Genomic DNA, 12,950 nt, shown 5'->3' on the forward strand with positions numbered 1-12,950 from the left:
GTCCGTGATCCTCGAGCTTTCGTAGTCAACTTGGAGCATAATTGGATTTGTTTCATCGGGTATCCAATTCAGGTTTGACAAATTGAAGTCCCCGAATAACAAACACATTTCATTAGCTTTACATGCTACGTCGTCAATAGTTGAACAGATTGTATGAATAACCGACGTGTTATTTGCCATGTCAGGAGGAACATACATTGCGCCGATAACATACGTTTTCTTAATGCTGTAGATCTTTAACCAAAGTTGCTCAACAGTGTCTGTTGTAGAACATAAAGACCGGGCTACATTGATCGTACTCTCTGGTGTAATTTTGATTTTCACTAGCGCACCTGGCGGCGGCTGACCGAAGCATTTTTCCAAACAATTTGAAGCCGCTTCAGAAAATATGTAATTTTTCTATGATTTTAACCTAATTTGGACAAGAAAAGTTTTGTAAAAGGTAGATGCACATGTCCTGTACGCATTGCATCCATTTTCATGGCAAAAAACGATGAAAAAACAACTTAAATTTGAGATCCGGCACGACCAAAAAAGCTTCCTCCAGCCGCCGCCAGATGCGCTAGTGAAAATTGAAATTACAGCAGAGAGTACGATCAATGTAGCCCGGCCTTAAGAGTACTCGCAAATGTGAGGCGACAGCTATGAGAACCCCACCACCTTTGGTTTTCCTACTATTTCTGTCATTACGGTCCTTTCTGAAGACGTTATAATGGTCCGGAAACAACTGTGCCGAGTTAATAGAGGAGTCCAACCATGTTTCAGTCAGGATAATGACGTCGTAATGAGTAGTAGAAACATAATCGAATACCTCATGACATTTAGTTTTTAGTCCTCTTACATTTTGATATAAAAATAACAAATCGTCAGTATTATTTAAGGAGGCAACCCCTGCAGGAATGACATGACCGTCGTGCGTTTGTGTGAGTGTAGGATCTGTACTGTAGCAATAGTGCTGCTGATGTTGCGTAGTGTTGGGTTCACGTTCGTTAAGTGGCCTGCACGAGATGCCGTTACTACAGACTGCTTCAGTGGTGGTAAAGTTGTTTGTTGTTGGAGGAACAATCATCAGGTGAGTGCGTAAATTATCAACAAAAGTTGTTTCGGCGTTATTTGGCTCATATGCGGTGTTCAGCTGATTAGCGTGCGTGCGAGTGTGCGTGATGTGTGTGAATTGTTTATCGGTGTTGATAATTAGTGGGTTTGCGGTGTGGGTGAAGTGCGTGGAGTGTGTGCTGAAAGTATTGTGTGATCCAACAGCTGTGGTGATCGAATATCCTGCGCTGTAGATAGGGTTGTAGGTGTTGAAAGTCTCATTGGCGGTAGACGAAAATTTGCACCTGGTTGTTGAGCTCGGTAGTCGACAAATTCACGCACCGATAGACCAAGCGGCCAAGTATCGGGAGAAAGAGCCCTTTCACGTTGAGTAAGAGGCACTAACACCTTAAAGGATAGAAATGAGAGTGTTGCTGTGTTTGTGCCTTGTCGTATAATGCAATATGCAGTGACATCCTCAATGGACAAAGCATGTTTGACCATTTGCACTATTTGGTCACTGGATGTATCTGGAGCGAGCCGGGAAATATACAATGCGCACTTTTGCACCGTAGACTGAGCGGGGACTATTTTGATCGGAAATGTAGTTGTATCTTTGTTTGTGCCTGTGATCATGGGTGCTCGATTTTTGCGATACATATCATCGATCGGCTTATTATGTTGGTTCTGGTTGTTATTGATTTGGGTGTTGATGGGTCTGGCGCCAAATGTAAACAACGTACGGTTGTCAGTAGCGACTTCCGAGAACAAACGTTTTGACTGATTTATGCGACGAATTTTAGCAGGCGGGTGGCTACTTCGTGGAGTTTTTAGATCGAGCTGGCTCATCCGTGCAAACCCAGTTTTAATTTCATTAGTCAATGGCTCCATAACGGTCTTGATGCTTTCGGCGACTGTTGTTATTGCCGCCTGGAAGCCAGATTGCATGGCTGCGTCTTTTACGAACTTGGTGCGCGGATTCATAAATACGTTGTTGCAGCCAATACAGCACCAGTGTAATTGTTTATATTCCGCAATGCGCAGGAACAGATCAGCAGGAACCGACGTGCAGCGCTGGTGAAATGGAGAGTCGCACAGGCAGCAGCTGATAGATGCCTCCACAATTTCCATAGTGCAGGCGTTGCAAATACGGGCCATTCTACGGGAGCGGTGCAGGTTTTCGTTGCAGCAATAAGAGCGATGGCGGTTAGGACGCGCGAACTCAAATGCGATCCGAAAAACGAAATTTACGCGAATTTTATTGTCAGCAGAGATAAACGCACTATTGAACGGTAATGGAACGGTGTTCTAAAATACTGTGATTATACAGAAACCGGAAAATAGTGTGATAAACAGCGCGATTTTCAAGAAAATATACGGAGCGAAACGCGAATGCGACTTTTACGTTAAACGTCAAACGTCAAACATCTTCTGTTCAATAGTTTTACAAACGAGTACCACAGGCGAAGAAAGCTCAACGTTAAACCTTCACCCTCAGTTGCTACATGAATTATCATGTAATTCTATTGAGCATTTGGATTGCATTACTAATATCGAACAAAATACTCCAATGCCTTCCTGCCAGAAGTCAACAAAACGTAAGTGATTACAAGATACAATGTTACATAACATTATTTATGTTTATTTTTCATTCCATCAGATTTTCTACCAACATTTCAATCAACTGCTACTCAAACCAACTTTTTAAACAGTGGTGAACAAATCCTATCGGATATTTTAGTTAAACTGGAAAATATACAGGAGGAGCAAAAACGACAAGCAGAAATGATGAACAACAAATTTGCTGCTATGGATCGACAAATTAAGTTAATACGATCAGAATTCAACATCGTGACTGATAAGCTGATTCCACGATCTGGATTTGTTCAGCAAACAGACTTTGAATGGGAACCAGTTAAAAATTAAGAGGATTTAGATAATATTGAGTGCAGATTGGCTGAACCCGAATTTAAGAAAAACTTTTCTAAATATTTGGACAATCAGCTTTCTACAGAAAGTTCAGATGAACGCTTACATGACGCAATGGATATTTTTTTCAACAGAGAGTTTGTAACTAAACTAAGTTGGACTGGCATTGGACGGCCGAATGCAAAAATTTGTTTCAAAAAGCACGTCAACGTAATTAATCAATTTAAAGAGTTAGGTACATTCGGTGGTGTGACTCCAACAAATCAGAAATTGAAAGATTTATTTCAAAACAAGTTTAAGCATGGACATCAGAGACTTGATCTGGTAGGGTTAGTGAAGACTTCTCATCACCGCCGTAGGAAATAGGCATCGATAGGCAATGATTACGTTTTTATGATCGTCGGTTCATACTCACCCATACCTTCCATTGAATTCAATTCAATACCTTGCATAAGATTCTTATCGAATTACTTTTTTCATCTATGTGTTAGGACTTTTTCATATATTTTTTCTGATTCTTCTAAAACTTATGCTTCCACTTACTTAAAGAATAACCTTTGAAATGTGATATTTTGTTAATGAAATGATTTAATAAAGAAATGTACTTAATAAGTTCTTGCTATTTTTTTATTAATTATATTTTACATTACAATTGTATGAACTAAGGGAACAAAATCAAATTCCTTGTCTGATAAAAGAGGAACGGCAATTAATTTACATTTTACATCATCCAAATCAATAGAAATATCGTTTTTCTCCAAATTACTGAGATTACCCCGATGCATATGCATAATTCTTGAATCAAAAGGATAATCAAAACTGTTTGATGTATTGATTAATCTTTTTGCCGTTATCTTAAAGTTTGTTTGGTTGTTTTTGATGTGTGAGACTGCGTTTATATATTGGCAAACATATCCGGAATTGGTTAAAAACCATCCATTTCTTTGTCCATATTTTAAGCAGAATGCTTCTCGGATATGAAGAGTGATAATATTACCCCTTTGATGAATGAAAGGATAATTGAAGCTATCTTTCTTTTTATGGACATAATATTCGTCCTGTTCTAACAATCTGTTTGTTGTGAACAGCGTTTGTTTACAAACAGAAAGCCTGACAAATCTTTTACGCTCGTGACTGTTGTAGGGTTTTTCTGACGGCTTACCAGGATAGGGCATAGGGCTAAGCTGCCCTCCATTTGTAACCGCGGTTTACGATGGCGGTGGGGAGAGAGAGAGAATATAAATAGAGCCGAAGGATGCGCCTTCGGCCTCTTATAACCACAAAAGTCAAAGGAAGGAATAAAAACTAATTTTGTGATTTTTCCCCAGCAGAAATATCCACATTTTTTTCCTTTTCTTAAGTGACTTTCGCAACACTGTTGATTACTTGCTCTAAACACTTGTACCCATTGCGCAATAGAAGTTTCATTTGCTGTAGTAGATTTTCGAACTTATAGGATGATAACGTATATAGTGGACCAAAATGTTTCACTTCTTTGTAAACGTGTAGCAGATTGTGAACATTACTTGAAACGAATTGAGGTCCGTAAATATCTGCATACTTTTTTACAAATAATTGAAGCAAATTATTAGCAAGTGGCCAATGTTCTTTGTAGACATCTGATGAAAACAATGTTATAGCTCAAAAATATAGCATAAAGTGTTTATGCTGCTCAGAACTCATCACGCTCTTGAAACATACAACACTTGCATAAAATAAAAACGATGAAAATTCTGATCCTTTCCAATGACGCAAATCTTGAAATGAGCGGAATTTTCGATGAAACTTTGCTGACAATTGTATGTTCATCAACATTCCAGATAATTGTGCAAGTGTAGAAGGAGAAAGTCTTTTTTAAAGCCAAATTTACCTTCAATCAAGCCTATCAAAAATCATTTTGTTACGCGTTAGTCAATTAAATGCAACTGATCACTAACAATTATTTGAAGGATGATATCAAAGTTATCTAATAACAGTAATGGCGAATCAATTTTGTGATGATCGCCGTACATTTGTTTCCGAAAGGCTTCATCCGTTCGTTCTGATGCGTTGCAATCGAGAAATGTAACCCTTCCTTGCAGTTTGATCCCTTCGGTGGTGCATTTTAAACAGCCTGCGAACGAATTAAAGTTGGCAACTCCTGTAAATTATAATTTTTTTAATTAATATTAAATGATAAATGTTTTAAACAGTATTTTGTTTTTTGTTTACCTTTGATGAAGGCACGAGCTGGTGAATCGGCAATTATAGCACGTATTTTAAAGTTCACCCTCCTACCGTCGACTTCTACTCCATTTTTCATTAAAAGATTTAAGTCTTCGACAAACGGTTTAAGAAAATGCTCAATACTAGCGGGTTTTGTAGTTCCACAATAAATTGAAACAACCATAACTGGAATTTCTGGTTTGTCATGGACGTTAATTAATATAGGCCAGAACTGTAGGTTATTACTTTTGAATAAGGGTAAACCATCTATAGACACATTCAGCTCAAGTTTGACGTCAGGATCCAGAGATATGCCACTGTAAAAAGTTATCATTGAATTCATCATCATCACAGAACACGGTCACTGTTCTGAATACATACCTTAGCTGCTTGGTAAGACATTCTTGCAATTTACGATGCCAATACTGTCCTCCTTCAACTATCTGTATATCGGTCGAAATATTTCATTTTACCTTCAGCAAAGTTCGTGCATCCTAAGGCAGCTTACAAGAGCTCACATTCCGAACGATCTCCATTACTTTAGCAACTGAGCCATAAGTTTGGTTTGTTGATATGGCCCAGTCGCGTATAGCACCTTCTGCAGAGTATGGTTCATCGGATGTTCCTGGTTCAATGTCATCATCCGAATTTTCAATCAAATAATCAACAACATCACCATCAGTTTCTGATTCATATGCAGCTTCATCAGACTCGACAGTTCCTCTAATGATTTCATCATCAGGTGCAAATTTCTCATAATCTTCTAAGCTATTCGACTCGCGTTGAACTACTGTAATTAGCAATAAATATATATCAAATGAATGTGCTAATATACAATTACACAATCAATCCCATACCCAGTGGTGGATTTAGGGTGTTGAGGGCCCTAAGCGTTAAAAGGAGTGGAGGCCCCCCGGTTGGTGTCGAGCGGGGGGGGGGGTGCTTATTGTTGCATTAGGTTTTGAATCAAACACACTTCAATGGTTTGCTGGCGGAGGGGGAGGGGGGGTGTGCTCAGAATCCCTGTACTGGGCCCCTATAGTTTATGAGTCCCTTCATCCATGGGGCCCCTAACTAGCACAGAAGCTCTTGCTGAGACCACTGTACACATTGTTCTATATGCTGGACTTCCTTACACGGGGCCCCTACATTGACGGGGCCCCCCGCGGCCGCTCAGTCCGCGCACCGTTAAATCCGCCACTGCCCATACCATTGGAAATTTCAGTAGAACTCCATTCAATTCTTCTTGTTCCAAACGATCACGGTGGCGGTACAGGTACGAATTATTCTTTATCCGCTTGGAAAACCTTTTATCCATTATTAACACTTAGCAAATGATCACAAAATAAAATATCTGGCATAAAATCTGTTTAATAATCACCGCTGCTTTTAGGATTGTTGTTGTTGTTTTGGCAATTGGTACGTTTTTGACATGACAATTGAAAACAACACGACTGCTGCGAAAAATACCACCATAATCAAGAAAAACATCCAGAAGAAGAAACACTATCGAAGCTCGCCTTAGGGTTTTGTTCGATACACATTTTGAAAATTGAAGAAAATATAACTGAATGTAGTCGTAAAGCGTTTATTATTGAATGGAAACTCAAAAGAAAACATTTATTTTGATTTTTTCTTCTTATTTTGCTACGAAAATGCATAAATAGCTAGTCAAACCGCTAACCATGCAGTATAAACTAGGCGTTTTAGTCTTTCGGACCGTCATTTGCAGCCTAGGACATTATCCTTGGTCCGGACCAAGGTGTTATAAATGACAAGGTGAAGTTGTTCAGAGTTCAAAATGACATTTCTCGACTTGACATTTCTCTTCCGGGGGCTCCGGTATAAAAATCGGGGAGGGCTGGTGCGGGGTAATGAAATTTGTATGCAGAGAGTGACAGATGTCCCCCACAATGTCGCCCAGCAAAAACGATAAAAATCAACCTTCTAAATACATTATCCTTGGTCCGGACTACCCAGGCTGCAAATGACAGCTGAAAAGACGTCTTTCGGCGGTCTTTCGGGTCACCGAAAGTCCGCCGAAAGACGTCTATAACACCAGTTTAGACCGAAATTGACAACACCAGCGATGTTTTTCCTATGCGATGTATTTTGATGTCAATATCAAAACATGCAGTGTTGCCAGCAAAAAAAAAAAACAAAGCTTTGTTGCTGTAATTCTGTCGTCTTGTTGAGCTGCGCACTGTCAATCACACGTATTGCGTTGTGCGTTTCGCTGACAAGCTGTGGTGTGTGTTGTACAGTGGAGCGCCGTTTATCCGGGCTTCTCGGGACTTGACTTCGCCCGGATAAGCGAATAACACGGATAATGGGTAAAATCATATATTTTATCACCAATTCCTGGTTATTTTTTGGAAATTTTTCTTATTTTTTGATAAAAAAAACCCATTTTTCATTAACTTCATGTTTTCACAAGAGAATTTTTGAAATTTGCAATGAATTATAGAGTTTTTGTTATGACAATGTGCTCTTATAACCGCTTTTTCAAATATCCTCCTCATAACCCAATGTCACTTTTGTATTGAACTGTCATTTCTCAACAGCACGGATAAACGGAATGCCGGAAAAAAGGTACAGTATCGGACAGAAAGATAGGGCATTGGTTTTTTTATGCTCGTTGGGTGTGTGTGTGTGTGTGTGTGTGTGTGTGTGTGTGTGTGTGTGTGTGTGTGTGTGTGTGTGTGTGTGTGTGTGTGTGTGTGTGTGTGTGTGTGTGTGTGTGTGTGTGTGTGTGTGTGTGTGTGTGTGTGTGTGTGTGTGTGTGTGTGTGTGTGTGTGTGTGTGTGTGTGTGTGTGTGTGTGTGTGTGTGTGTGTGTGTGTGTGTGTGTGTGTGTGTGTGTGTGTGTGTATGTAAAATTGGGACACCGCCCTCGCGATCAGTGTGTTTTCGATATATTAACAATTTTACGATCTTCTTTCGCCGTGGTCTTCTGAGGACGTCCGGTTGACTTGCGCGTTTCGGTTGTCCAAGCGCGTTTCGGTTGTCTAAACACGTTTCGGTTGTCCGAAGCGCGTTTGCCACAAAAGTGCGCGATCGTTCCATTACGAACTCGATCCTTTTGCGCTTAATGCCAGTAACCGCCATTCGCTTAATGATATGGCGCTGATAATCGGTACAATGTTTACCTCGACCCATTGTTACTAACATTGCTTGCTTGGACCGTCAAGAACGCGCTGGTTAAAAACTTGGACACGGCTTATACCGTGCTCTGCCTGCGTTCTACTTCTATACGCAATGAATTACATCGTTGTCGAGCAGCGAAAACATCGCATGGATAAAAACTATCAACGAGTACGCGAGTAAGCGTCTTCCCTTCAAAATCGAGAACAGAATACTGCCGCGCTCATGAAACAAAACGCCCATTGAAAAGAACAACTGCGCGCCAGCTCAATGCACGCACAAAGTTTACCATGCGCACACAACGTGCAACGCAGAGATGCACGAAGGCCTTTCAATGGCGTGCACTGGAGAAACACCTGTGAGGGAATGCCGAATTCATTGCTATTGTGCGCGTGTCCATTTCGCACCGGTGTCGCATTCACATTCATGAAACAGCACACCTGCGTTTTCATCCGAGGAACAAGCGCTGCTGTCGATGCAAACTTTAGTTTTTATCCAAGTGTAAACGCACAATGTTTCACATGATAACACACATAATAAGAATAATTTCAACGCAATATGACATCATGGCAAGCTATGTTTTTCAGACACAAACCCGCGCACTTGCAAATACACATTAAAAAGCACACTCTCTTTCTACTACTACACACACACATGCACACACACACACATACACACATACACACACTCTCTCACACACACACACGCACACATACAAACACACACATACACACATACACATACACACAAACACAAGTAACGTGGCAAAACAAGTGCACGGTGCGTTGAAAAAAAAGGGTCCTATCTTAATGTCCGATACTGTACCCGGATAAACGGCGCTCCACTGTATATCGTTCTAATGTTAGGTTATTAGTTAGTGTAAGAGATATAGATTTACCTTTTGATTCTTTGATGAATGGATTTGAACTCGTTCCTTCGAATGTGCAGTACATATCCCCACCGCAGTAGTGATTGGTCCAACGCTCCTCCGCTGATAGACACGCAACTATACCGCTATATCGAAGGCACCATCAGGGACGCAGGATGGAAAAGTGAGTTCATTGTAGAAAAAAGTGTTTTGCATTTAGTCGTTCTCACGCGAACATATTTCCATACTTTCAGCGCAAAACGTCCGAGGTTCATCGTTCAAATGAAAAATGGGAAAGCTGTATTGTTCACCGATCAATCAAGCACGTAAGGGTAAATACGTAGACGAGGTATTCGCTTCATTTACAAATGAATGGTTTATTTCTAGCCTCTACTCCGCCAGTTGAAATAAACTCCTATCATCATTTACATCCGGATATTTTGGAAAATTTATCCTCGTGCTCAGATAAAACACAAACATACGAAGAACATAAAGAAAATTTCATCCAAACACCGAGCACCTCACGACAAAACTTGCAAACAAGTAAACAGAGTGTTCCTTTTTGATGGCAATACTGCATGCTAATTTTCATGTTTTATGTTTCCAGACCCACTTCCGATGCAAAAATCCTGTTCAACACAAACCAATAGACAACCTGAAGGACTTTATTTATGGAACGAAATTATCAACAAACTGGACTTAATACAACAGGAGCAAAGACAGCAAGCAGAGATATCAAAAAGAGAGAGAGAGAGAGATCGACTGCCAAACCGAGTGGTTGTGCCTTCCTTGTGCTCCTGATTTTTGATGCTGTTTTGCCGTGTTACTGCCTGATTTTCAACATTTGCAACATTGGTGCTGCTGAGTTGCTTGTACTGGCTAGTGCGTGCCTTCGATTGTTATCAAGTTGCACTTGAGTTCTTGCACCTAGTCTCCTGTTATTTCGTCAGTTTTGTCGAGATATTGTTTGGCTTCGTTCCTGCTCCTGTCACTCATCAGTTTGTGCTGTGTCATCGTTATGCAGTGCTCAACCTGAAATGCACCCACCGATAGTGCAAATTCGGTGTCCTGCGCCGGTGTGTGTGGTTCCAAGCATCATACCCATTGCACGGGTTTGTCCCGTGATTCTACTCGTGAGCTTGGGCGGAATAATCAATTGTTGTGGTTGTGCAAAAATTGTAACGAGTTTCGCAATGGCACAAACTCACTTCTCACAATTGAGATAGCAGCCCTACTCGAGTTGGTGAAAGCAGATATTCTCACCACGATTGACTCATCTCTCTCTTCTCTTAGATCGGCTATCAAGAGCGATTTGCTTCCTGAGATCCTCGCTCTCGCTGATAAGCTAACACCCATATTAGCTAAGCCGTCTGTTTCTCACGCATCGCGAACGCACACGTCCACTAATGCATCGTCACTCAACGCCACTAATACCAGAACGACTAAAACAGCATCCACTCGCCGTACATTTACCAACTCAATGGAGCTCACTGCAGATATCCAACAAGCAGCGAACGATACCAACACTGGAAGCTTCTGATAGCTGCAACCACTACACTCATCGTACTAAGGTGACTAGTGATATTAGTGCTGGGCACTGCCGAACAAATACAAAATCATCTTCTGATCCTGTTTTGAACCATGATACCACGAGCACTGGCATAGCAGAGAAAGTATGGTTATACTTCATGAACATCAAATCGCATGTCTCCGCTGATGATATGCGTGTGTGGCTTAAAGCTGTGCTGCCAACCGACAACATAGATGTTCATCGTCTCACGAAAAAGGGTGCGAACCTTGATTTGATGTCCTTTATATCGTTTAAAGTGAGTATTCCTAAATCACTTAAGGATCTGGCGCTTCAATCTACTATTTGGCCAGTTTCACTTACTGTTCGTGAGTTTGTTGATCGTGGCCTACCAAAGCAACGTATACATGAAAGGGCCCGATTTGACCCTTCTGCGCTTACTTCGCATCGTTCAAGCAGTGCAAATTGCTCTTCAGCTGCGCCAAAAAGCACCGCTCATCCGGATCATTTTTTGGATCATCGATCGCCATCCCCACAGCGCGGGAATCAATCACTATCCCAGATGACAGAGATCCTAGAGACTATCCAACCGGACGGCAGTCATCACCTCAATCACAGAACAATCTCAGCAACACGAACCGCTCACCACAGATCAGCCCGTTTGCCAAACGGATAGCTCACAATTAATAGACCCCTTCGTGATCTATTACCAAAATGTTCGAGGCCTTCGCACCAAATATAATGAATTGCGCCTTTCTGCGAATGAATCAGGGTTTGAAATGCTTGCCCTTACTGAAACCTGGTTAAATGAATTGATTCCATCCAACATGGTCCTTGATAGTGATGCCTACAACATATACCGCTGCGATCGAAGCAGGTTAAACAATGAATGATCGCGTGGGGGTGGTGTGCTGCTTGCATGTTCCAGTCGTTATCCGTATGTGGCACTTAACATGAATCAACCTACGCTTGAAGCTTTATGTATTCGTGTTTCTTTTCCTAAGTTTCGTCTTTATGTGGGGATTGTTTATGTGCCACCGTAATTGAGCAGCGACCGCAACTATTTCGAATCCCTTTCTGCTTTCATCAGCGATGCATACATGCATATAAAACCGAATGATCATCTTATCCTTCTTGGCGACTTCAATCAACCGGCGTTAGGGTGGTCGCCTGCAGCCGCAGTAAGGTCAGATTCATCTTTACCTATGAGACATTATGTGCCACATATCTCTTTGAATTCATCCAGTTCCTGGTTTTTGGATGTGTTAAATTTGCATGAACTCTATCAGCTGAACGGGGTGCATAACCATTCAAATCATTATCTGCACCTGGTGCTGGTATTATCTAACTCTGCTGTTGCAGTTTGTTCTTCTGTGTACCCTGCTTCGTCACTGCTCCTGCCCCAGGATGTCCATCATCCTACTCTGGAAATTGCGTTACCGTCTTCTTTATTTAGGGCTAGTAGGGTTAGGAATGAATTGCCTTCTGCTCCTAATTCATTGAGTGTTCGTTATAATTTTCGTCTTACAGACTATCGTAAACTTAATTCTATTCTATCTCGTGCCGACTGGTCTTTTTTTATCAATGTACATCGGTCGACGAGGCTGTCCTATCGTTTAATGCTTTGTTATCCTCTGCACTCCTTTCATGTACACCTATTTTTCGATCCCCTCCTTATCCTCCCTGGTCCAATCGTATTCTTCGCAACCTCAAAAAGGATCGTATGAAATGTCTTAGCAGATATCGTCTGAACCGATCTGCCTACAACATTCGTTTATTTAAGTACGCTGCCTCTGCGCATCGATTGTACAACAGGGCTCGTTTTGAGGCCTATTCGAGTAGACTGCAATCGCGTTTCCGTTCTGATCCAGCATCCTTCTGGCGATTTGTTAGGGTACGAAGAGGGTGCAATACGTTACCTAACGAAATGGTACTTGATTCTCTAACTGCCTCTACTCCTGTTGAGATTTGTGAACTCTTCTCTGCCCATTTTTCCCAAATGTTTGAGCCACCGGTTAGTGACCCTAACCTTATGTTGTAGGGTGGGCTACTCTACACGCCAGAGAACTTAATTAATCTCTCTGATATTTCAGTTAGCTCTGATACAGTTGTACAGGTGTTATTTGAGTTGAAACGTTCTTTCACTCCTGGTCCAGATGGCATTCCTGCCTCAGTTTTGATAAACTGTAAGGACGTGCTTGCTCCACACCTTGCTAAAATTTTCATCCTTTCACTTTCTCTC

At 41.3% G+C, this 12,950-nt stretch overlaps 3 long non-coding RNA genes across 3 annotated transcripts; 2 read left to right on the forward strand and 1 right to left on the reverse strand.

Annotated features, from left to right (window-relative positions):
* Window positions 1–1,528: 1,528 nt before the first annotated feature.
* LOC120902433 lies at window positions 1,529–3,574 on the forward strand. The gene is made up of 2 exons (XR_005739414.1): window positions 1,529–2,633; window positions 2,696–3,574. It is a non-coding gene; the product is annotated as an uncharacterized LOC120902433 (long non-coding RNA).
* A 60-nt stretch (window positions 3,575–3,634) lies between these two features.
* Window positions 3,635–6,040, reverse strand: LOC120903302. The gene is made up of 3 exons (XR_005739575.1): window positions 5,551–6,040; window positions 5,176–5,486; window positions 3,635–5,104 (listed from the first exon to the last, which is right to left on the reverse strand). It is a non-coding gene; the product is annotated as an uncharacterized LOC120903302 (long non-coding RNA).
* Window positions 6,041–9,157: 3,117 nt separating this feature from the next.
* LOC120903303 lies at window positions 9,158–10,377 on the forward strand. The gene is made up of 4 exons (XR_005739576.1): window positions 9,158–9,364; window positions 9,435–9,506; window positions 9,568–9,723; window positions 9,788–10,377. It is a non-coding gene; the product is annotated as an uncharacterized LOC120903303 (long non-coding RNA).
* Window positions 10,378–12,950: the final 2,573 nt, after the last annotated feature.

The sequence above is a fragment of the Anopheles arabiensis genome, chromosome 3 (assembly GCF_016920715.1).
Source record: "Anopheles arabiensis isolate DONGOLA chromosome 3, AaraD3, whole genome shotgun sequence".
Lineage (NCBI taxonomy): Eukaryota > Metazoa > Arthropoda > Insecta > Diptera > Culicidae > Anopheles > Anopheles arabiensis.